At 36.2% G+C, this 26564-nt stretch overlaps 2 long non-coding RNA genes across 2 annotated transcripts in view; both read left to right on the forward strand.

Annotated features, from left to right (window-relative positions):
• Positions 1–26564, forward strand: part of LOC141548979 (uncharacterized) — a 303550-nt gene that overhangs the window by 78555 nt on the left and 198431 nt on the right. The gene's annotated exons all lie outside the window — the stretch shown is intronic.
• Positions 1361–26564, forward strand: part of LOC141548978 (uncharacterized) — a 69243-nt gene continuing 44039 nt past the window's right edge. Inside the window, exon 1 of the long non-coding RNA XR_012484213.1 lies at positions 1361–1385. This is a non-coding gene — a long non-coding RNA (uncharacterized LOC141548978). The remainder of the gene's footprint in view (positions 1386–26564) is intronic.

The raw sequence follows: 26564 nt of genomic DNA on the forward strand, positions 1-26564 counted from the left end.
TAGTGAGAACTCTGGGTCCAAGGATATAAACGATTTTGATACTTTCTTAGCACAATTTCAAATTATTATCCAGAATGGATAGGCCAGTTTACAGTTCTGTGTATAATATGTCAATACGCTTATCTTTTAGTAGGGTTGGGTTTTTATTTCTCATTTCTCTTAAGAATGTGAAGCTATTTGAAAGTGTAATTTTCAGAAGTATTACAAAAATGACCTTGTGAAATTTTCCAAACTGCTTTGTGATATTGGATAACAGAATATTTAAAATTGAGAAAAAAAGCAAAGAAAACTATCTTGGTAGATTTGTCAAAATGTATATTAGTTTTTTTCCTTTATCCATAACACCTTACAGGTATGTGACCTTACAATAGATGGCTTACATTATCTGTCTAGATTAATATCTTAATTTTTTTTAAGATGAGGTAAGGATGAAGTCTAAGCTTTTTTGTTTCATTAACCTGTGAAGTCAGTTCTGTGGAGGATGGTTAATTTTAGATTTGTATTATTGCACCTTTATATGTTAATAAAAAGTTTTCACTTCTCTTTCCTGCCCTGCATGCAGCTGTGTATGTCTATTTTTTCTCCTTTACCTTTCAATTTTCTTCTTTATTGAATAGCTATTTTGTTTCCTTGCTCCTTTTCTTTGGAATGCGTTTTGTTGCTGCCTCCTACAATATTATGAACCTTGGTTCATAATTCATTAGCTATTCTATCTGATCTGAATCCTTAAATTGATTCATCACCTTCACTTCCTATTCCTGAGGGATGTGATTTAAGTCCTACTTTCTTGGTCGGATGGTTTTTCCTTACTTTCTTCAATACAAGTCTGAATTTTGTGATCTGATCCACAGACAGTTCCAGGCCTTCTTTTACTTTGTTTTTATAGAGCCTCTCCATGTTTGGCTACCAAGTATATAACCATTTTGGTTTCTATATTGACCATGTGGTTTAAATCCATGTCTAGGACTGCCTTTTGGGTTGTTGAAAAATGCTTATAGATTATGAGCTGTCGTGACAAAAGTTCATTAGTCTCTCCCAGGCTTCATTTTGTACTCCAAGGTTAAACTTGCCTTGTTATTCTACGGATGATAATTCTTTTTCAGATTTTCAAATGTTGAATGGTAATTATTGAAGAGTTTTTAATAAAAGCAACATTATTCACAGGTGTCTATAATTGTATTGTTGGTGGTAGTTTTTGCTCTCTCACTTGTAGTTAGTATAAGCTTTATCGTGACAATATTGCAAATGTGTTTTTATGTTTTATAATTTGGAGAGCTCCATTTGGCTTCCAGAAAAAGAAATTTCAATTTTGGAAATCTTTGAACAACTGAAAGTTTAATGCTTTCTTTTTTCTTTTTAGGCACCTACAGCAATTCCTGATGAAGGTAAGATATTGAAATATTTTTACAAATGTCCCCTTCCTTTCTATTTTTCATTTTCTTATTTTATAAAAACAAAAACATATTTATAGGAATCCATCCCATAACTAATTCTCCCTTTCTATAATTTATAGATAAATTAATTTTTTATTAAATTGAACTTATAAGAAACTTAAGAATCAGTAAATTGCTTTGCAATTTTTTCATATGAACCTAGCCTTATGTGCCCTCCTTTAATTTCTGGGTCCAATTCATTGTCCATCTGTATTATCTTTCTTAAATATACATATGATTAGACAAACTCTCCAGGATACTCAGTACAATAGACAGCATTCTTTTAAAAAATGTTTAGTATTTTATTTTTCCATAGTAACAAGGAAAAATAATTTTAATATTAATTTTTAAAACTTTGGAATTCCAAATTTTCTCCCTTTCTCCTCATCCCATTTCATTGAAAGATGGGCAATTTAATATAGGTGATGCATATTTACTCATGAAATCATCAATTCTTTCTTTGTGGATGGATAACATTTTTTATCATAAGCCTTTCAGAGTTGTCTTGAATGATTGTATTGCTGAGAATAGTTAAATCATCTTACAATACTGCTGTTCTTTTATACATAGTGCATTTCACTTTGTATCAGCTCATGGAAATCGTTTCAGGTTTTTCTGAGAGCATCCTGATGGTCCTTTCTTATGGCACAATAATGTTCCACAATCACATACTACAAGTTGTTCATCCATTACCCGCTTGAGGACCATCACTTCAGTTTCCAATTCTTTGCCACCAGAAAAAGCTGCTATAAATATTTTTGTACATATAGGTCCTTTTCCTTTAAAAATTATTTTTGGATATAGACCTAATAGTGATGTTTCTAGGTCAACGAGTATGCATGGTTTTATATACCTTTGGACATAGTTCCAGATTGCTCTACAGAATGGTTTAATCAGTTCTCAACTCCATCAACCATTGAATAATTTCTCATTTTTTTCACATTCCCTCCAATGTTTATTTTTCTTTTCTGAGTTATTAATCATTATAATAGGTAAAAGGTAGTACTGCAGAATTGTTTTAATTTGCGTTTCTCCAATCAGTAGTGTGAACAGTTTTTCATATGGCTGTAGAAAACTTTGATTACTTCATTTGAAAAATGTTCATATCTTTTGATCATTTGCCATTTGGGGACTGTATCTTATTTTTATTCATTTGATTGGTTATCTATATATTTGAGAAATGAGCTCTTTATCAGAAAAAAACTTGCTTCAAATTTTTTCAGTTACTATTTCTAAATACTACAGTATTTTCTTCCATTTTGGTTCCCCCTTTTATTCTGTTTTCTCTCCTTTCACACTTTCTCTCATCAGACGTGTTTTTTTCCCTTCATCCTCCTCACCCCTAGTTTTATTTCTCCTTGATCATCCTCATTCCATTCCCTTTGTCTTATCTGCTTTCCCTCCTACTTTCCTTTAGGGTAAAATAGATTTGTATACCCAATTAAGTGTCAATGTTATTCCCTTTTGGAGGCAGTTCTGATGAGAGTAATGTTCACTAATTCTTTCTTATTACCCCCCCCCATCTGCTTCTCCAGTATAAAACAAAACAAAACAAAAAAAAACCCCAACTTTTTCTTGCCTCTTTCTTATGAGATATTTTACCCCATTCTACCTCTGTCTTTTGCTTTTTCTTAGTATATTTCTTTTTCTCCCCTTATTTTTATTGTTTTAGTTATTATCCTTTCAAATTCAACACATACATCTATTCTTTGTCTATATATACTCCTTCTAACTGTCCTAATAAAAAGAAATTCAGGGCACCTAGGTGCCGCAGTGGATAGAGCTCCAGCCCTGAAGTCTGAGTTCAAATGTGACCTCAGACACTTAATACTTTCTAACTGTGTGACCCTGGGCACTTCACTTAACCCCACTTGCCTCAGCAAAAAAAATAAATAAATAAAGAGAAAATTTTATGAATCGCAAATATAATCCTTCCATGAGGAATGGAACCTGCCTTTTGAATGACCAGTGCATATCAAACTTGGGGAGATAGGAAGACTTATTCTCAACAATGGGAATCACATAACCAACAATCCACTCTGAAGAACAGGAGTAAAGAATGTCATCAAAGTATTTTATGACAAAAGGGGAATAAAATCTATTTATATTTCATAACAGCAAGGGACAAAAGGGAGAGGATTCTACTGATACCTTCATCGTATTAAAAAACGTGGAAGCCTTCTCTCATGTTAAGTAGATCCAATTGGTGAAATTTTTGCAAGAGTTTCACAGAATGAGCAGGGATAAATGATTGGCTTCTCCATATTTGGAGGGAACTACTAAATTTATGACATTAAACATTTACTTAGTTTTGATAGAGAACCTTTGAAACATTTAGTTAAAACAAACTACATTATAGTGTTTTTTTTCCAATAGTAGAACTCTTCATCTATTATGATTGAAGAAGGATAAAAATAATTAAATCTGGGGCAGTCATACTTCTTTTGCCCTTAAATTCTAGGATATACAGCCAACAGAAATGCCATTGACTAAAGGTAGCCAAAATCTCGCCCACATCCAAGCAAACGACATATGGCAGGGCTACTTGGACTCAACATTCTCATGTCTCTGAGGTATTAATTTACTCCAATATACTAAGATTTTAAACATATGACATATTTATCAAATAATATTTCTATTATTTTTCTAATCCTTGGACACTCATTTTTTTGTGTTTTTTAGTTATACATATATACTCATTAAAAACACATTACCTTATGAATTATAATAAATAAATGGGTATTCGTTAACTAAATGAATAAGATTTTGTGTAATATTTATTACCCTTCTTAGTTTGGTTTTAAAGATATATAAAGAACTATAAAGAATAGAAAATCTTAAATAATTTTGCATATACTTTAATTTCTGAAGAGGGAAAAATCTTGATGTCGTGGTGATATTAACATTGGATAGATATGTGTGGTACAATATGTACCAAATTTATCTTTTGCTTCTTAGCTCCTTCCAAAATATCTTCTTATAGAGGAGTCATCTATGATAGAATGTCAGTTTTAGTGCAGATGGAATTATGAAGTATAGACCAGATTTGATCATAATATGCAAATAAGAAAAATATATTTGGAGTTAAAGAATTTTATGTATTTTGCAACATTGTGTAGATTTGTTTCTAATCATTTCAGGTTGGCTTTAGTCAGATGAAAAAAATACTGAGTTCTCAAGGACCCCAAACTTGGCGATATTTGGATTGTTGGTAGTCAGTAAATTGTAGAGTAAAAGAGCAATCCATATTTAACTTAGTTTGCCAAAATATTTTTCTAAAACTTTTTTTCCTTTATGCTTTTTAGATCAGTGTTTGAAAATTGTTGGATTTTTAATTTAAAGTCAACACTACAAGTATTTCCTTTTCCTGAAATATGTATATTTGAGAGGGTAATATCCAAATCTTTAAATACTGATTTTTTTCATAAAATGATTAAAATTTAAATGGTTCTACAGTGACGAACTGGAATTACCACAGTGGTTTACCTATTATGTCGTTAAAAGAAATTATTTTGTGATTTAACTAATAAGGTAATATCTGGAATTTTCTTTGCCTTTTTTTTTAACTGTGACACTAAAGGGATAATGGAGTTGTTGATAAATAATCTTGTGATTGAAAAAAGAAAGCAAAATAGAAGTATTTCCTGAGGTTATTTGCTGAATAAGGCTTAAGGCAAAATGTGAACAAAAAATTATGGCTATATAAAACAGGTTCTTTTGAAAAGATTTTATGATGGTTAATACCTAAAAAGAAGATGATGAATATGGATGAAATAGTTATTTTGACTTTAAAACCTTAACTTTTTTTTGGGGGGGGGGGCGGGATACTTCCCTCTCAATAAAATACTGCAAGTATATAGTATCAGACTAAAGGTAGACATGTAATAATTTATTAATGTCTGTCATTGAAAGATTCTTTTAGAAAATTAAGTACTAATAAGCATAATGCAAATTAAAATCACTAGAAAAATTAGAATTTGGAACATTATAAAAGTTACAGTTTTGCAAATTTGTATTTTTTTTGAAATGACAAAAGCTCCTCAAGATGACCTGTAGTGTTTAGAGAGCTTTACCACAAACATAGTATCTGTATTTTTAAAATAGACAATACACTTTGAACTAAGTTTTTTGAAAGGAAAATTTGTGGCTCCATGCTTAAATTGTTGTATTGGTGTTTTGACCACCAAAAAATTAGATCTGAATTTTTTTTATCTGTTAAGAGATATATGTTGGCTCTCACTTCCAGTTGATCAATGATGGACAGAGGTAGCTACACCCAGAGAAGAAACACTGGGAAGTGAATGTAAATTGTTAGCACTAATATCTGTCTGCCCAGGTTACATGTACCTTCGGAATCTAAAGTTTATGATGCAACAAGAAAATGGTATTTACACACATGTATTGTACCTAGAGTATATTGTAACACATGTAAAATGTATGGGATTGCCTGTCATCGGGGGGACGGAATAAAGGGAGGGGGGGATAATTTGGAAAAATGAATACAAGGGATAATATTATAAAAAATATATATATAATAAAAAATTAAAAAAAAAAGAGATATATGTTGGCTTCTTATTTGACTAAAGTTTTAGAACAATTACAAACCAGATACTGTATATAATTCTCAACTTGGGAGTAACTCTAAGAAATGTGTAATGTATTTATAAAACTATATTTCAGATGTTCAAGGATTAAAATTTACTTTATTATCTTTGAAAGATAGGTTGTTGTCCTAGAAAAAAATTAATTACATATTGTGAACTCACTTTTTCACGTGGGGTAATTTGTGGCTTCTATACATTTAAGACTTTTTGTAATATTCAGAACTTTGAGTATTTGCTATATTTGGCGTATTCTTTACCAATTTAAATAATTTGGTAAACTTTACAAAGTTTCAGAAATTAACTTCAGACTGATGATACTTGTGTAAACTTTTTTTCCCCCCTGAGGCTGGAGTTAAGTGACTTGCCCAGGGTCACACAGCTAGGAAGTGTTAAGTATCTGAAGTCAGATTTGAACTTGGGTCCTCCTGAATTCAAGGCTGGTGTCCTATCCACTGTGCCACCTAGCTGCCCCCTTGTGTTAACTTTCAAAAGCATTGCCGTATTGTTTCATACATTTTGTATGTTTGCTGTATATAGAGAACTGATTGTAAACATGAATAGTTGTGTGAAATAAACATTTTTTACCACAGAGAATTACCAAACCTTTTGTTCCAATTTTTCCCCTTCTCCCCCCCCAGATGGCAGGTTGACCCATACATGTTAAACATGTTAAAGTTAAATACTATATGTGTATATATTTATATATATATATATATATATATATATATATATATATATATATATATATATATATATATATATATATATATATATATATACACATACACACACACATTTCCAAACAGTTGTTTTGCTGTACAAAAAGAATCGGACTTTGAAATAATGTAAAATTAGCCTGTGAAGGAAATCTGAAATGCAGGCGGGCAAAAATAGAGGGATTGGGAATTCTATGTAGTGGTTCATAGTCATCTCCCAGAGTTCTTTCACTGGGTGTAGCTGGTTCAGTTCATTACTGCTCTGTTGGAACTGATTTGGTTCATCTTATTGTTGGAGAGAGCCACGTCCATCAGAATTGATCATCATATAGTATTGTTGTTGAAGTAGATAATGATCTCCTGGTCCTGCTCATTTCCCTCAGCATCAGTTCCTGTAAGTCTCTCTAGGCCTTTCTGAAAATATCCTGTTGGTCATTTCTTACAGAACAATAATGCAATATATATATATATATATATATATATATATATATATTTTTTTTTTTAACAAGCATCACTTTGTAGCTCCCATTTGGCATAGTGCATTTGTCCTTAATTTTCTTCCTGTTGCCCTAAAATTTTAGGATAGATGATGGAAAAAGAAAGGAAGGGAATAAACATTTACTTGTACATACAACTTACCAGGTCCTGTGCTCAGTACTTTCTTTACAATATTATGTTACTTTATTCTCACCATCACCTTCCAAGTTCTGTGATATTATTATCTCCATTTAACCATTGAGGAAAATAAAGCAGAGGTTAACCCCTGTTAACAGGGGAACACAGCTGTTACTGAGGACAGATGCAAACATGGGCAATGCTGATTCTAGGCCGGAAGGACCTTTTGGGTATCTAGAACATCATTTAAGGACAACTTAAACTCAAGCAGTGGGAGGCTGTTTTGCCTAGCTTTCCTCTCCTCTTTGCCTGCTAATTGCCATGGCAGGGCCAGACCAAATGATTTCATGAGATTTATACAGCCTGAGGGCTGGAGGCTCCCCACCCCCTCCTCTAGGTACAGGGCTCCCTCCACTGCACTGCCAGCTGCTTCTAATTTCTATATAATAGAAACTTTGTTCATCCTATGAAGGTGCACTAAGAGCAGGTTTTCTTGCTTTTCTATTTAATAATATCAGATAGTTTTCAACATTGACCCTTGCAAAAGAACTGAGTCAGTCTGGATTGGGCCAAGGATTCCCACGGCTACCTTGGTGCTGGCTGGAGGCTTTGGATTCAGAGGGAGCTAGAGACTGAAGCTGGCTGGAGACATTCTGACAGGAAAAGATTCAAGACTTTGAAGGACACAATAGAGGATCTGGACTTTAACTCCCGGCTGCATTTTGGGTATTACCGGTACTGGAACTAAAACTAAGGCTGCCTCGCCAGAAGCTCCCCAAGAGATCTCCTCCCAGAGAACAATCGCAATTTAGAGACAACAGAACATTACACTGAATTATGATCTCATCACATCATAGACCTTAAAAGAGAGACTTTGAATGCCATGTACATCATCAGCCTCATTTTACAGATATGGAAACTGAGGCCTCCTTAGTTTCAGTGAATTAAGTCATAGAAGATCATTATATGTAGTGTGGGAAAAGATCCCGGGATCACTATTTAGAGCTGGAAGGTTCTCTAGAGGTCTAGATGGACCCTTTTAAGGACTATTTTAAGGACGATTCTGTCTTTTGTGTCTCTTTTTCTCTATGTATCTTTTAATTGTTTTGTTTTTTGTTTCTTGCTCACTCTTCCACTCTCTGACTCCTCCCCTCTCTGAGTCTGTCTGTCTGTCTCTTTCTTTGTGCCTTTCTCCTCTCTCTCCCCTCTTTGTTTCTATGACTCTCATTTCTTTCTCTCATTTTCTCTCTTTGACTCCCAGGCTTCTCAATCTTTCTGTCTTTCTCTGTCTCTGTCTCTGTGTCTCTGATTCTCTCTGTTTCTTTTTCCTCTCTGTTGTTCACTCTCTGATTCTGTGTTCACTCCCTGGCTCTGTATGTTTTTCTTTTTTTGTCTTCATCTTTCTGGCACACTCTTGCTCCCTACCTCCCCCTCTCTGTCTTTCTAATGCTCTCTATTTTTCTGTCTCTTTCTGAACCTCCTTCCTTCCTTCCTTCCTTCCTTCCTTCCTTCCTTCCTTCCTTCCTTCCTTCCTTCCTTCCTTCCTTCCTTCCTTCCTTCCTTCCTTCCTTCCTTCCTTCCTTCCTTCCTTCTTTCCTTCCTTCCTTCCTTCCTTCCTTCCTTCCTTCCTTCCTTCCTTCCTTCCTTCCTTCCTTCCTTCCTTCCTTCCTTCCTTCCTTCCTTCCTTCCTTCCTTCCTTCCTTCCTTCCCTCCTTCCTTCCTTCCTTCCTTTCCTTCTCTCTTCTCCTCTCCTCTCCTATCTCCTCTCCTCTTTCTTTCCCTCCCTTTATGACAATTTCTTTCTCTGGATCCATCTGGCTTGCTATCTCCAACTCTGTCTCTGTCTCTTTTTCTCTCTTGCTCTCATTTCCATGTGTATTTCTTTCTGTCTCTCTAGCTCTTTCTCTATGACACTCTTTTGTGCTCTCTCTCTGATTCTTGCTGCTTTTTTAACTTTCTCTTTCTCTCTTTTTCCCTCATCCTTTCTTTTTCTTTTACTGTCTCTCACATTTTCTCTATCTCTGTCTCTTTCCCTCTTCGTTCCTCCCTCAAAAAACCCTCAAAGGTTCTTGATTATGTGTGAATGTAAAGGCAGGGGTGAGGGTGGGGGATGAGGGTGAGAACAGCTTCTGGGAAATACCCAGCCACTGTTACTGTTCATAAGGGTGCCCCCTTTCCTATTCTCTGTCTCTCAAAAGTCCAGCATCGATAGAGGATTATGTTCCCCCCTCTGCCCTCACCTTTCACTTAAAACCCACACTAACAAGAATCTTACTTGATGTAGTATGTCCTTATCTCAGAGTGGTCACACACAGTCTCTGGGAACCGATTTTCCCAAACTACTGTGTGCAGTTTGAACATAATAAGGATAATGTTTCCAACACACCATAGGTATATGTAGATATAGATGTGTGTGTATGTCTGTGTGTGTGTGTGTGTGTGTGTATGTACACCATTTAAGATTTGGGTCTCCATGTGCTAGCACCTACAATTTATTTTTGTCACGTTAACATTGTACTTTTGAGGTTTAAAATTTTTTCAAGATTTTAACATAAATTAATTATGTATTTTTTCATAAACTTCACATTTATGTATAACCATACACATTTATTTATAATCATGTGACTTTAAATGGCCTTGTATCACCGGTAAATCACAACAGATAAATAAAACCAAACTCATCTTTATGAATATATGATACAATACAAAACAACCCAGTTGTGACAGAACACATGATATAGGTAAGTAGTGCTGTGGATAGTGTGCAAAGCCTAAAATCAGGAAAATGACCTCAGACATTTGTTAACTATGTGATCCTGGGCAACTCACTTAACATTGCCTCAGTTTCCTTATCTGTCAAATGAGCTACAGAAGGTAATGGCAAACCACTGCAGTATCTCTGCTAAGAAAACCACTAATGGGGTCTTGAGAAGATCTTCTCTTTGTCGAAGATCTCCACTTCCATCAGAATACATCCTCATACAGAGTTGTTGTTGAAGTGTAGAATGATCTCCTGGTTCTGCTTATTTCACTCAGCATCAGTTCCTGTAAGTCTCTCCAAGCCTCCCTGAGTAGTTTTAGAAATGACAAAGGCGCTAGGCCTGGTCAGAAAGCAGCTTTGCTCAGAAGAGAATCTGAATTGGAGCCACAAAATGAGAGAGGAAACTGTTAAAGGAAAGAACAGACAAAAGTGCTCTCCTTTCTTCTTTGTATTCAGGTCCTCAGAACAGAGGTTCTCATTCCTATACTGTTCTTTACCATTCCATAGATTGGATTCCCAAGATGGAGACAGTGGCTTAGACTCTGGAACTGAACTGCCCTTCCCTTAGTGAGGTGAGGTTGTGGAGGGATTGGGCCCATGTGAAGAGGTAAATCCTGTACTTGAGGCTCAACCTATTTAAAGGTCAAAGATAAATATGGGAGTTATGCCCTGGGTTTTTGGTTTGTAAGCATTTGCTATGTTCTGTACTCTAAAAAGGAGTATTTTAAGTATAAACGATAGACAAATAAATGCATTTTTACTTCTAATTGCTTTAGATCAGATATCAATTATCCAAATTCACAAGGATGCTGTTTTATTGAAATCCACACATCCAGCCAGCTCTTGATCTATTTATTTATTTATTAGTTTATTAATTTATTTATTTATCTATTCAGTAGTTAATTAATTAATTAATACATTCATTCATTCATTCATTTATTTATTGCTGAGGCAATTAGAGATAAGTGATTTGCTCAGGGTCCCACAGTTACGAAGTGTTAATTGTCTAAGGCTAGATTTGAACTCAGGTCCTCCTGACCTCAGGGCTGGTGCTCTGTCCACTGCGCCACCTGGTTGCCCCAACTCTTGATTCTTTTTTAGAATTGTTTGGCTTAATGATTCCGTTTTTATACCAGTACTTGAACATTAGTATTTTAATTCTTCCCAACACCTCTCCTCAAGTTAGACAAATATCATGGAAGAAAGTTTTCAGATTTTGATTATTCTCTCTAGGATTGCTAGTATACAAATTCTATGAGTAAATAAAGTATTATGAAAAGATTTAATTCAACAAAACCAAGGGGATAATATCAGTGCCTATGAAGAGCTGTGATTAACTTTTAACAATCTCATTTAGACAACTGTTTGGACATGTATACATATATTGTATTTAATATATACTCTAACATATTTAACATGTATTGGTCGACCCGGGGGGGAGGGGAAAAATTGGAACAAAATAATTGGCAATTGTCAGTGCTGTAAAATTACCCATGCAAATATCTGGTAAGTAAAAACTATTAAAAAAAATCTCATTTAGTCAACAGTGTCTCTCAAACAGATTGCTGCCTGACAACAGTAGCTAAACTGGGTGAACAAGTTAAGCATTTGCCTATTCTGTGACTAACAGATCCCATCTCTGCACCCCCTCTCCCTCTCCCCACTTCCCTCTCCTTCCCCCAGCCATTGTTAAAAAGGAACTCAGGATTATCAGATCCTGGGCTAGACAGTCCACGTACATCACCTGTGATCATGGCCAAAATGGCCCAGCACCATCGGCGTCAAGGCTCAGATACAGCTGTTCTACCCAGTACTGAGCAGGTGAGCATCAATTTGACCTTTGTGTCACTGTCATTATGTCTTACTCTTTGCAACCCTATAGACCTATGCATGCCAGGCCTCGTATCTTCCACTGTCTCTCAAAGTCTGTTCAAACTCCTGTTCATTGTTTCCATGACAATATCTATCCATCCCGTCCTTTGCTGTCCCCTTTTCTTTTGGCCTTCAATCTTTCCTAACATTGGTGTCTTTCCCATTGAGTCCTATCTTCTTCTTATGTGACCATAGTATTTCAGCTTCAGCTCCATTATTTGCTTTCTAGTGAGTAGCCTGAAGTAATTCCTTAAATCTTAACTGAATTGACCTTCTTGCCATCCAAGGGACTCTCAAAAATCTTCTGCATCACCCCAATTAAAAAGCATCAATTCTACAGCACTGAACTTTCTTTATAATCCAACTCTTACTGCCACAAGTTGCTGCTGAAAGTGTCATAGCCTTAACTACACAGAACTTTGTCAGTAAAGTGATGTTTCTGCTTTTTACTATGCCGTCCAGATTTATCATAGCTTTCCTTTGGAGAGCAAGAGTCTTTTAATTTCATGGCTGCAGTGGCTGTCTGCCGTGATCTTTGAACTTGAAAATATAAAATCTAACACTTATTCCATTCCTCTATTTGTCAGAAGGCAATGGGTTCCCTTGCCACGATCTTAGTCTTTTTTATGTTAAACTTCAAGCCACCTTTTACATTCTTCTCTTTCATTCTCATCAAGAGACTTCTGGACTCCTCTTCACTTTCTGCATCAGATTATATCATCTGAAGTTGTTGATATTTCTCCCAGCAACCGTAATTCCAGTTTTTGATTCATCCAGCCTGCATTTGCAGGGTGCACTGTGCATTTAAGCCAAATAAATAGCGTGATAATATTCAGAATCCTTTTCCAATCTTGTCCCACATACAGGTTCCTCAGGAGACAAGTAAGATAATTTGGTAGTACCATCTCTTTGAAGGACTTGCCATGTTTTGATGTAATCCACATAGTCAAAGGCTTTAGTGTAGTGATCAATTAAGGAAAAGTAAATGTTTCTCTGGAACTCCCTTGCTTTCTCCAGTAAATGTTTGGCAGTCTGGTCTCTAGTTCTTCAAAGCCATCCTGCTTTTGTGGTAATTCTCAGTTTGCATATGGCTGAAGCCTAGCGTGCAGAATCTTCAGCATAACTTTGCTGGGGTGTTTAATGAGTGGAATTTTGAAAATCTTTGAACAACTGAAGGTCTAATGCTTTCTTTTTTCTTTTTATGCTGCTACAGAAATTAATGATGAAGGTAAGATTTTGAAATATTTCTATAAATGTCCACTTCCTTTCTAGTTTTCATTTTCTTATTTTACAAAAAGAAATATATATTTACAGGAATCAATCCCATAATTAATTCTACCTTTCCACAATTTATAGATAAAGTAAAATTTTAATTAAATTGAACTTACAAGAATCTTGACATAGTCAAAGTGCTTTGTAATTTTTTCACGGAAATATAGCCTTATGTGCCCTCCTCTTAAGTTCTGGGTCCAATTTATTGTCCATCTGTATTGTCTTTCCTAAATATGCATATGGTTAGACAAACTCTACAGGATATTCAGTACAATAGGCAGAAATCTTTTTAAAAATATTTGACATTTTATTTTTCCATAGTAACATGTAAAATACTTTAATATTAATTTTTAAAATTTTTGAGTTCCAAATTCTCTCCCTTTCTCCTCACCTTACTTCATTGAGAAGACAGGCAATTTAATATAGGTGATGCATATTTATTCACAAAAAAATATTTCTAAAACTAATAAATTGTGTTGTGACAGGAAACAAAGACAAAAAGTCAAGAAAATAAATAAAGTGGAAGGATACTTATTCAGACACCCTCAGTTCTTTCTTTGTGGATGGATAACATTTTTTATCATAAGCCTTTCAGAGTTGTCTTGAATGATTGTATTGCTGAGAATAGTTAAATCATCTTACAATACTGCTGTTCTTTTATACATAGTGCATTTCACTTTGTATCAGCTGATAGAAATCGTTTCAGGTTTTTCTGAGAGCATCCTGATGGTCCTTTCTTATGGCACAATAGTGTTCCATCACAATCACTTACTACAAGTTGTTCATCCATTACCTGCTTGAGGACCATCACTTCAGTTTCTAATTTTTTGCCATCAGAAAAGAACTGCTATAAATATTTTTGTACATATAGGTCCTTTCCCTGAAAAAAATTCTTTTTGGATATAGACCTTATAGTGATGTTTCTAGGTCAAAGAGTATGCATGGTTTTATATACCTTTGGACATAGTTCCAGATTGCTCTACAGAATGGTTTAATCAGTTCTCAACTCCACCAACCATTGATTATGTTTTCATTTTTTTCACATTCCCTCCAACGTTTGTCATTTTTCTTTTCTGACCTATCAACCACTATAATAGGTAAAGGTAGTACTGCAGAATTATTTTAATTTGCGTTTCTCCAATCAGTAGTGAGAACAGTTTTTCATATGGCTGTAGAAAACTTTGATTACTTCATTTGAAAAATGTTCATATCTTTTGATCATTTGCCAATTGGGAATTGTATCTTATTTTTATTCATTTGAATGGTCATCTATATATTTCAGAAATGAGCTCTTTATCAGAAAAAAACTTGCTTCAAATTTTTTTCAGTTACTATTGCTAAATACTACAGTATTTCCTTCCATTCTGTTTCCACCTTTTTATTCTATTTTCTCTCCCTTCACACCTTCCCTCATCAGAAGTGTTTTCTTCTTTCTTCCACCCTGCCCCTAGTCTTGTTTCTCCTTGATCATCCTCACTCCATTCCCTTTATCTTATCTGCTTTCCCTCCTACTTTCCTGTAGGGTAAAATAGATTTCTATACCCAATCAAGTGTGAATGTTATTCCCTTTTGGAGCCAGTTCTGACCAGAGTAACGTTCACTCATTCTTTCTTATCACCCCCTATCTGCTTCTTCAGTGTAAAAACAACCTTTTTCTTGCTTCTTTTATTCTACCTCTCCCTTTTGCTTTTTCTTAGTATATTTCTTTTTTAACCCCTTATTTTTATTGTTTTAGTTACTGTCCTTTCAAATTCAACACATAAGACTGCTCTCTGTCTATATAGACTCCTTTTAACTGCCCTAAAAAAAGAAAATTCAGGGCAGCTAGGTGGTGCAGTGGATAGAGCTCCAGCCCTGAAGTCAGGAGGACCTGAGTTCAAATGTGGTCAAATACTTAATACTTCCTAACTGTGTGACCCTGGGCAAGTCACTTAACTCCCATTGCTTCTCCATCTCCTTTTACAGATGAGGAATCTGAGGCAAATAGGGCTAAATGATTTGGTCTGGGTCACAAGTGTTTGAGGTAGGATTTGAATTCAGGAAGATGTCTTCTTTACTCCAGGCCTGGCACTTTATCTAGTGTCACCTAGCTACCACTAATGATTTTCAAAAGTCTTGAAGATTATTCTTATGAATATCTTTATTAAGTCAATTATGGAAATGATTAACATACACATTGGCAATTTTTTCTCATTAATGAAGATGTAAAGGACATTAACAAGTTTAATATTTAACCATGTGATCTTTTGAAACATGAGCATTTCCATTTCTGGATCTTCATTTTCCCATCTTATTTTTGAAAAAAAAAACCTTTTTATCTTTTATATGTTTCTATGTTACACTTTATATCTAAATTTTATTTAATTTTACAGTAATATTTTTTCTAATAATGGGAGTTGCAAAATGTTGACAGATTAGTTTTTTAATGTCACGTAATGCAATCTAATATAAAGTTTTGAAAAAAAAGCTATTTTGTTATTTTCAATGATTTTATTTTGAATTAGTTTTTAATATATGTAAGTTTAAATCACTGGATTTTTAAAGGCAATATAAAACATTTCATAGTAATAATGTTTTTCTTACAAATGTGTACAATAAAGCATACTTGGGAGCCTATAGGAAAAAAATGTCCTTCAATTATTGAATACCAAAACATTTTGTTCCAAAAGTGCTATTTGAATATAATAAGTTCCCTGAAATGCTTTTAAGTATCTTCTTGTGCTTTTTAATTAATGTTTCTGACAAGTTCTGATTTCTCTTGGTTTATGCCAGAAGTTACATGGGAAGACCAGAAGAAAAAGGTGAATGGTACAATACCTGATGACAAACCATTACTGAAAAAGAAAAGGCAAACTGAGCCAGGTTTGTCAGGGTTTGGAATACCACATAAAAGCATGAGCCTATGAAAACATTGCATTTCATGCTTTTGTAATGAGTGTGTGTGCTTGTTTTGTCTTAGTTTTCTCATGGTGTGATAATTTTTAGTATGTAAGAGCCCATTGAGATTAGTTTAGATTATTTCTACTTGATTAGAAGAATTAGTTATACATGTTGTGGGGAAAATACTGTTGGTTTAATGTTAATGTTAGCATATTTAACCATATACTTGGGTACTATTTTCTTATTCTGCTTTTCTGCTTTGTGTTTGTGACTTTCAAACGCACTAAGATATAACTTACATAATGAGGTAATGGCTGTCATGAAATCATAACTTAGAAATGTTAACTAAAAAGTTTTTTCATTTGCATCTAGCCAAAGTATGGTATGTTTCAGTTATGAAATATTTATTTTGAAATCAGGATTACTAATTACATGTGTATTGGGTTTTGTATTGTAGTCAAATATTGCCTATTTTATTTTTACCCATAATGCAGAAGAAAGTTAGTATCATTAATAAACATCCTACTTAAAATTTGATCTTCCTTTTAGCTTTCAATGGCAAATGAATTAGCAAGTATTAGAATGGGCAAAATGTAAGCCTCAGAATGAAGAAGAAAGAAAAGTGTACTATATAGAAAATATTACTATGTGTTATTCATTTTTTAAAAATTCATTGAGTTTTTCAGAATATGAATTAAGTAGATAAGCATTTGATATAAAAATCCCTTAAATGATTCCAAAAGCATGGTTCTTATTAACTTCCTTTTTTATTTTCGTAGAACACTATTTACCTGTAGGAGCTAGTTGATCTGAAAACTTCCCTTCAATGACACACATAATATGCATTATTCCAAATTTACCAAATCTTTTTTTAAGGAAAAAAGTTTCAAAATATATACTGTATCAATCTAAGTCATGGGGCTGTGCACAAACCACACTGGAAAAATAATATAGATATATAGATATAGATATAAATATATCTGTGATAAAAGAAATGGGCTCAGTCAAGTTTATGAAATTTATTTTAATCCAATTACATAATTCACATATAGTAAACTTTCATACGTACAGATATGTGTACATTTATGTATCTATCTTTGTGTAAATGCTACATTCTAAAATCTCAGATTTCCCTTTGGAATTTGATTAAACGAATTTCATAATTTTAACGAGCCAATTTAATTTATCATACATATTCAAAGAGTAAAAACAATCATGATTTATCTGTTCAGTCTTTATTAAGAAAATGTTTTTTTTCATTACTCTTTACAGAAGAAATGTTGGCTCCACAGTTAATGATCCTGTGAATCTTGATCTACACTAATCTCTGATAGGAAAGTTCTCTGAATTGCATAATTTAGCAGGCTCTTAGGTAAAGGAAAGCTTGAAGATTTATATTTATATGTTTGTGTTTATATATATATATATATTTAGATACACACAAAGACATATAGCCATTGAAGCATGTTGCTTGGCTATGCATATTTGTTATAAGGAATTGATTTTTCTTTTCAATAATAATTGTTTTTCTATTTTTAAAAATAGAGAGGTGAGAAATGTGATAGATGTGAAATGTTGTGTATATTTCAAATGAGGACACTAGTATTGTTTAGCTTAAATGTTTTACTTTGTTACAAGAGATATCTCAGGAGATGATCGCATTCTGCAAATGTTTGCAATGTAAAATCAGACCATAAAACTTTATTGTGTAAGAGAAAATTGAACCTGTGTTTCCCAACTCTGAGGCCACTGTTTTGTCCACAGTGTCTTGCTACCCTCTACATATGTATGAATGTGTGTTTATTAGACCCTGTATATGTGAAAAAAGAATCTGTTTTTAAGTGATACAGTGGATAGAGTGCTGGCATTAGAATCAGGAAGACCTAAGTTCAGACGTTGTCTCGGATGTGAGCCATGTGACTCTGGTCAAATCACTGAATCTTTCTCAGCTTCAGGTGTCTCATATGCCAAACAGGGAAAATGGCACAAAGCTGTTAGGAAGATTAAATGAGGTAAAGTATGTAAAAAGCTTTGCACACTTTTAAGTCCTGTTACTGTTAGCATCTTCCAAGAAGCGGAACTCATCTCCTCCCACGGGCTGCGCATTCTGCCTTGGAGTAGTTTTAATTTCTGGAATCTCTTCCTTACCCAAATTTCACTTAGCCTCTTTGTAACTTCTGTCCTTTCATAGTAGTTCTGCTCTCTGAGATTAAGCAGAATAAGACTATTCTCCTTCCTGTAACAGTCCCTCCAATACTTGAAGCTAGCTATCATCTTTTCCTTTCACCTCTGTCTTCTCCAAGTTAAATTCCCCTAGTTCTGTCACATGATATTGCACTATATGACCATCCCACCATCCCCATTACCCTTCCTTGGTGCTTTCCAGTATATGTTTCCCTTTGCAAAGGTGATACCTAGGGCACTAACCATCAGTACTCCAGACGTGATATATCTAGGATGGATGAAGGGGAGAATACCCTCAGAGTAATTAAAAGCATTACTGCCCAATGTTACACAAGTAAACACAAGTCCTGGTAAAGTTTTGCCGAGCCTACTATGTCTTTGTTTTCAAGTACTCTGTATATTATAGTTTAATAATACTACGTGTTTATTTTTGTGGCAGATGGCATGCTGTGAAGGGGAAAAATCTATCTCCAGTTTATCTTGCTAAATGACCCTACTTAACGGCTTCCCCCTAAAGCTGGATACAACAGGAGTCTAGTACCAGTTTGGAAAATGCTTTGCCGTAAATAAGACAATTGTCATTTGTAGTTTTAAAAGAAGATGAATTGAATGTTCTCCGGGCCCTGGTTTAGACCTGGCCTGGGTGACATGTGGTTGGCACTGTACATGTGTTCGTCTGCTTGCCTAGGATTTGTTTTTCCTAGCCAAGCAACTTGCTAGAAATCCAGACTCTGCTTTAACTCCAAGTGATAATGAAGATGCACTTCCTAACCACAGTGTTTAAAAAACAAAATAAAGCAAAACATACATGTATATATATATATATATATATATATATATATATATATATATATATATATATATATATATATATATATACATACACATATATACACACACACACTTAACACGTCCTAGCTGTGTGACCCTGGGCAAGTCACTTAACCCCAGCCTCAGGGAAAAAAAACAAAAAAGAAATAGCTGTGCCTGTAGTGTAGGTCTCCCAATTTGAAGTCAAATGTCCAAATGTTGACAAGTCTTTTGTGTCCATAGAGAATAGACAGGGAAATGTGGGACAAATCATATTCAGAGGGAAATGCCTCTAGAGAGTTTTGTTAACTAAGCACTAGTAATACTTTTGGTTTGGATGATATTTGCACCATTTACCTAAAAGGGCTGCAGCTAGGATCACGCAGGATCATATGGATCAAGTAATACCATTGGCTTCATGTACGTGGAGAGGAGGCTTGCTGCAGAAGGCTTGCTGAAGCTGCAAGTTTCCACAGCTTACAGATGGGCTCAGACTTTCGGGACGCCGTGTATAAGTAAGTAGGGAAGACTTTGCAGGATGCTTTAGGTACATTCTCTCAATAAAGTCCCACGTGAGGAGGATTTATTCTCTTCCAATCGCGATGTAAAATTGAGCCTCCTCTTTCAGAAAGCAGTTTCTCAATCCGGGCTGGCTGAAGTCTTATTTCCCCTGCATGGCTCCGCCGCGCGGACCGGAGGGGAAACGGAACTTCTCCAAATCCCAGCGCACCTGTGGCGCACGGCGGCGGCGGCGGCGGAAGGGCCTCCGGAAGCGCAAAGAAAGACGCTTCGGCTCTTGTGCCGCTCTCCGCTGCGCTTCCCCAAACTGCGCTGCGAGGGACCCCCTGATGGTCCCACTCGGGCCGCTCCGCCGTCCTCCCGCTGCGGATGGGCGCCCTGGGGAGGAGCCAGGGGCAAGTCCCCGCCGCTCACGGCACCTCGGGCTGGCAGCAGCCTCCGCAGCCGCTCCCGGAGCGCCGGTTTCCCCCTTACCCGGCGGGGTCTCTTGCCGCAGGGCAGCGCCCCCGGGGAGGGCCCTCCTTTTCACCTGATAGTAATCGGAGACGCCCACCAGCTTTGTTTAGGAAGGTACGGAGCGCGAGGCTCGCCTCCCCCCGCGGGCCGAGCCCCTCGCGCCCCGTCTCCAGCGCGCGCCCTGCCCGGGAGCAGTCCCCCTCTCCATCCTCTGGCGGCTCCAGCTTGCGGGAAGGGCGGCCCAAGGTGCAGTCTCCCCCCGCCCCCCGGCCCGGTGGTACGGCCTTAGTTTCCTCTACTAACCAGTGACCTCACCAGGAAATAGACAGGGAGTGGCTAGGGATGAAATTGCAGACCCCCGGCCGCTGCTCCTGGAAGCTTTGCAGGCTAGGGCTGAATGGGAATGGCTTGCTTGGCTTTTTTTCCTTCTACTTAACATTTCTTCAAAAAGTAGGATTTGGCGCCCGGTGGCCTTTTTTTTTTTTTTTTTTAAACTCCTCTATTTGGGTTGGTTATTTAAGAAAAAAAAAAAAAAAAAATCTCAGCTTTAGGCTGAAGGAAGAGGAAGGAGGAGGAAGCTCCCGGTCCAGGTGGGAAATCCGCCCTAGAGGCCGCCGGATTCCCCTGCAGCCTCCCTGCTCAATCGCCTGCACGCGCTTGCCGGGTTCTGGAGACGGAAGCCTTATCTGAGGGAGGTTCGACATGAGCCAAACTTCGGGGGCAACAGAAGCCCAGCAGCCCCCGCGGAAACTGCCTTTCTGGTGGTGCTGCTGTTGGCTGGATGCTGGAGAGGGCAGGAGTGGAGTTTTCCTGCAGCAATCCATGGCGGGGGTGGGGATGGGGGTGGGTGGGAGGGGTCTTATACTGGGCATAATGCAATTACAAAGAACGTCCAGTGCCTTCCATGTATAATCAGCTAGAAGGAAGGTACTTACGGCTCCAAGGTAAGCCCCCCACCCCCTTCTTTTCCTGAAAGCTTTGTCTTTTTTCCACCTGGGACCCCTTGTGTGGATGGGATGCTATGTTAGGGCGGGGGGTTCTGGATGCTTTATTTGTGCTGCATGGTATGTGATGCTAATGAAGATCCAGGGCTGGAACTGCTTGGCTGGCCCTGTAATTGCCACTAGTGTCAGCGAGCTTCCTTCTTTGGGACCTCTGTATATATTAAAAAACAAAAAGCAGGTGTGTGTCAGGGGAGGTGAAGGGAGGACTATCTGAATTGGTTAACTAGCCACCTAAAAAATGTTAAATGCCCTGAGGACAGTCTTCAACCCTTCCCCCCTTTAAACAGGATTTATTGGAAGGACTTGGAGAAGAATCTCCATGGGTAGGCTGGGAAAAATTGCTCTCTGAAGTCATCAATCAGCACGTGTTTATTCAGCAGTCAACTAGTGTTTATTAAGCACCTACAGTATGTCTGCTTTGTGCTGGCTTCTAGAATAACCAGAGAAATGAAAGTCCCCAATTTAGGAGCTTTCTTGAGGGAGTGGAGATGGGAAGAGCAATATGGAGATATATAAGATGGTGTGTGTGTGTGTGTGTGTATGTGTGTGTGTGTATGAATGGACTGCATGAATGGGGTTATGGAACCATTGATGTGTAAATTGCTTATTTATGAGCATGTCTTTTCCCCAAATAAGACACAGTGCAGGGAAATAGGGTTTTATTTCTAATTCTGCATGTCAGTCAGAGACTTCATTATAATGTTCTAATTGATATGAGTGATTCTTCCACTTGTACAAATCCAAAGTTTTTCACATCTTCCCTTAAATCTTCCCAAGTCCTTTCACTTATTTGCCCAAGCATTTAGAATACAACGATTACATATAATCAGGCTGGAAACGGCAAGATAAGACATAATTGAGATGCATTAACAATTCTATTGACCATTGCTCTGATCATAGAAATTAGTTACAGGAGGAAAAAAATGCAAGAACATAACTATGGCATGAGTAGTTAAAACTCAACTTCCAATCAATTGTCCCACTAACTGCCAGAGGGTGGAGCTTTGAGACTCCCCAAAAGCATTAATTAATTAATTATAAGCTCAAGAAAAATTTTATTCCCACCAACAGATTCAATTAATCAGATTTCTGATAAATTCTAAACAAATATTCATCATACCCTTATATTGATAGCAGAAAGGAATTTGTCTCAATAAGTTCACAACTTAAACAATTATCATGTCCAAGGAGATGTTTCATAAGTGAGCATTATTCATACAAATCAGTTTGCTTTTAAAATACCCAATATGTGGAAAAATATCCCAAATTGGATATTGTCCTTAACAGAAACCTTTTCAAAAGGACAAAGAAAAAAAAACCTATTATTTTTGAGGCTCTTTAAATAATCTCAGGATGACCCAATATAATCTTTAAAATGATGCAGGTAGTAGCCCCTCTTTACTTGGAGGCCTTTCTCTGTTGGTGATTTTAAATATATTAATGTATCAATTTGCCTGTCATTCACTCATTTTAAGAATGAACAAAAATGATGGATAAACCAAATGAAAACAAACTCTACCTAATCTATCCACCTCCATCCTCCCTATTGGGTTAAATTGTATCTTAACGTGCATAAAAATGGTCATTGGGAAAGTGGAGACAAGTTTTTTTCATCCATTCATACCTCCATCCCTGTGAACAATAGTCTTGTTAATTATTCTTCTCTGGGCACTGGTTCCCAAACCCTGGCAGTGAATGGAATAGCTGAAGATGACTATCCCATGTTGAAAGTTCTTATTAAATGTTTCCTCCTTTTTTGCCACCCTGGACACCTTGAAGCTGTTATTTCATTGCTTCCTGGATTGGAGAGTAGCTTAAGTCTGGAGACTAAAAAAAGCAATTTGGGGCACTTACCTTGGGGTAGTAAACTTGGGTTAGTAGGGACACATTTTTAGTTGGGTAAAGAATGATGAAGACTTTCAGGCCACGGGAATGGACTTCATGTTTGTAATGTGGTGTATTTCTCAAATACTAGAGAAAGACGGGTATCTTTTATTTTAAACAGTTGTTCAAGAATAAAGTGTTGCCTTTGAATTCCGGCGTGATGAAAAATTTTCTCCTAAGATTGAAAGCAAAAAAGTTTTTTGAGTATTTCTAGTATTAATTAATTTCAGGAGGACCTGAGTTCAAATGTGGCCTCAGACACTTAACACTTCCTGGCTGTGTGACCCTGGGCAAGTCACTTAACCCCAATTGCCTCAGTAAAAAAAAAAAAAAAAAAAAAAAAAAAAAAGTTGAAAATAAAAAAAATTTAATTTAGATCTAGAAGTTGAAAGGCAGATGATGATCACATATCTTGGCTAAGATGTTTTTAAAAAAACACAGTAAAATTCTAACCTATTGCATTATATTGGTCTGGAGAACTTACTGAATAAACATAGCCACAGGAGCATGAGATTTAGAGGTAATAAATTTTTAGGCATAATGCTAACCCAGCAGGAGCTCTTAACTTGGGGTTCTTGAACTTGTTTGGAAAAAAATATTTTTGTAACTGTATTTCAATATAATTGGACTCCTATGTAAATTCTGTGTATTCTATTTTATACACTGGAAAACATTCTGGGAAGGAGGTCCACAGACTTTACCAGACTTTCTTTCCCCAAAAGGTCCATGACACACAAAAAGTTCAGAATGCCTGGTCCGTATGAAAAGGTGATGATTTGGAATCAGTTTGGATTCAAATTCCTACCCTGCTATTTTTTATCAGTGATTTAAACTCTCTGGCCTCAGTTTGCTCATTTTACAGATAAGGGTACTGAGGCCCAGAATTTATGATTTGAATCCTGCTCCCCTGACTTTTAATCCATTCGTCTTTAAACTAGATCATTCAGATGAGCTTTGGCAAAGAATTTCACCAAGAAAACTTTGCTTTCCCCCCCAACTTTCATTGTTTTACTTTGTTCTTTAGAATCTCTTAAGAGATTAGAGTAGTGGAAATTTTTTTTAAATGGTTTCCCCCCCCAGGCCAGGCATTCTCCATAACTATCATTTATCAGTGATAAATCATTGTATCAATAGGTATCGATAGATCCTATAGTGTTTCTTACATGAAAAACATCTGTATTCAAACAATTGCAGAAATTTCTAAGGATTCTAGTTCCTCTCATGATTTTTCATGGCCAAAGAAAATTATCACCTTGGAAGCCAGCCTACTGTAGAAATGAACCATACCTGACTCCTTTCCTGTGAAAGGTATACTTAGCACTGAGTCAAACAGCTGCAAACTCTGGCAACAAGTGAGTCTATGGGATCACCTTCACTTCACCTTCAATCATCAATGTTACATATTAAAGACACCCAGAGAAAGATCTGGAGCATACTGGGTGGACCTTCTAGAGCAGAAGCTCTCAGTACTTCCTTACTGCTTAAAAATGATTGAGGACCCCTTTCCCTTTCCCTCTTCCCCGCGCCTTTTGTTCATGTGCATTTTATCTATCTATAGTTGATATTAAGAATTAAAATATCTTATTGTGACCTTGCTGAATTCCTGAAGGGCCTTTGGGAATCTGGGGGACTTTCTAGCACACTTAGAGAAACATTGCCTTATAGAATATTTGCTATAGACCAGAATTGCAAGTTGAGAAGTCCTGGATGGAGGGAGTGCCCACATCCATAAAGCATGGATCCATTAAAGTGGTTCTTTTGTAGTAATCTTGGATCTCCTCATGCTAGGAAGTAATGAGGAACTAAAACTGTGTGCCTTACTGATTGTTGTGGGGGAGGTTATTCTTAAGGCTTTTTTTTTTAAATAGCATTTTATTTTTTCAAATACATGCAAGTACATGTTTTCAACATTCTTTTTAAAAATTAATTTATTAGTTAATAAGAAATTTTTAAAAAATAATAATAAATACATGATAATATAACATCAAGAAATGAATAAATATGTATTAAGTGCACACTATGCCAGACAGGATACCGTGGAAACAACATTCAATTTGGATTGAGAAGACTCAGGTTTAAATCTGGCTCTTTAACTCTTTAAATCTGGCTCTTTAAGTCATGTTTTCAACATTCACCTTTGCAAAACCTTGTATCCCAAATTTTTCTCCCTCCCTCCTCTTTGAGACAGGTTAAACATGTGCAATTCAATTCCTAAGGCTTTAAGAAATATTAACTGAGTTATTAGAAATGACATGCACAGAGTGGCATAAAATGCATCAGAGAACCACGATTTAAAAAAAAATCCAAAAATAGGTAGACTTGTCAATTAGTAAGAGTGAAAGTTTAATCTTTGAGGGCTGCCCTGATACTTCTGAACAATAAGACTTTTTTTTGTTGAGTAGATTCTCCTGTGGAGGATTTCTGGGGGAACAAGAATCAAAAGATGAAATGAATGCATTACTAGCTGTATGATTGCTTTAGAACTACTCTGAATAAAAATAATCAAAATCCTCCCATTATTTAGATTCTGTTACACTGAAGAGACTTGCAATATTAATTCTTTCTTTTTTGTTTTTGTCTTTTCTCTTTGCTGCTATAATCTTCTCCCCCAGATTTTTCTCTCTCTTAGTTTGACCTTGCAATCCATACAGTTATTAGGTCATCTCTTAAGCACAACTCTGGATTCCTCAAACCCAGTTACAACAATCTCTATTGGCTATTAGCTGCTTTCCAAATAAAATCTTAAACTCTCATTTGGCATTCAAGGCCTTCCAATGATCTGCTCAGAAATGTGCCTTTCAGTTACTCCAGCAACTCTTGCTTGGGCATAATCTTTGGTCAGTGAGATAGCTAGCACAGTAGAATGGAAGAAGCCCTGGAAGGGGAAGGCAGACCCAGATTCTCTCTGTAATTATGCCATTTTATAGACACCCAAATATTTTATTTTGTCTACAGTTATTTTAAATGGAATTTCTCTTCCTATCACTTGCTGCTGGGGTTTGTCAGTAGTGTATAGAAATGCTGATTCTTTGTGTGGGTTTATTTTATATCCTACAATATTGCTAAAGTTGTTGATGGTTTTCCAGTAGGGTTTTCGATGATTTTCTAGGATTCTCTAAGCATATCATCATATCATCTGCAAAAAGTGATAGTTTAACTCCTCATTGTCTATTCTAATTACTTTAGTTTCTTTTTCTTTTGTTAATGCTAAAGTCTGCATTTCTAGTACAATGTTGAATAACGGTTGTTATACTGGATATCCCTGTTTCATCCTTGATCTTACTGGGAATGAATCCTTCTTCTCTCCATTATAAGTAATGCTTGTTGTTGAAAACACAAGCAAGACCAAACATACTCAAGAGATCTGCTGGGCCCTTCCATTTCTTTGCCACAAGCAGCCTTCACACCGATCCCTACGGATACTTGTCAAGTATGGAAAAATCTCCTAAGACTTTGCATTTCTTTAAGCTAATGATTTTTGTACTTACTGGCTTCATTTACTATTAACTATATTTAAAAATGTTGATGCATAAAACAGGGGCATCTGGCTGGCA

This window comes from Sminthopsis crassicaudata, chromosome X (assembly GCF_048593235.1).
Source record: "Sminthopsis crassicaudata isolate SCR6 chromosome X, ASM4859323v1, whole genome shotgun sequence".
Classification (NCBI taxonomy): Eukaryota; Metazoa; Chordata; class Mammalia; order Dasyuromorphia; family Dasyuridae; genus Sminthopsis; species Sminthopsis crassicaudata.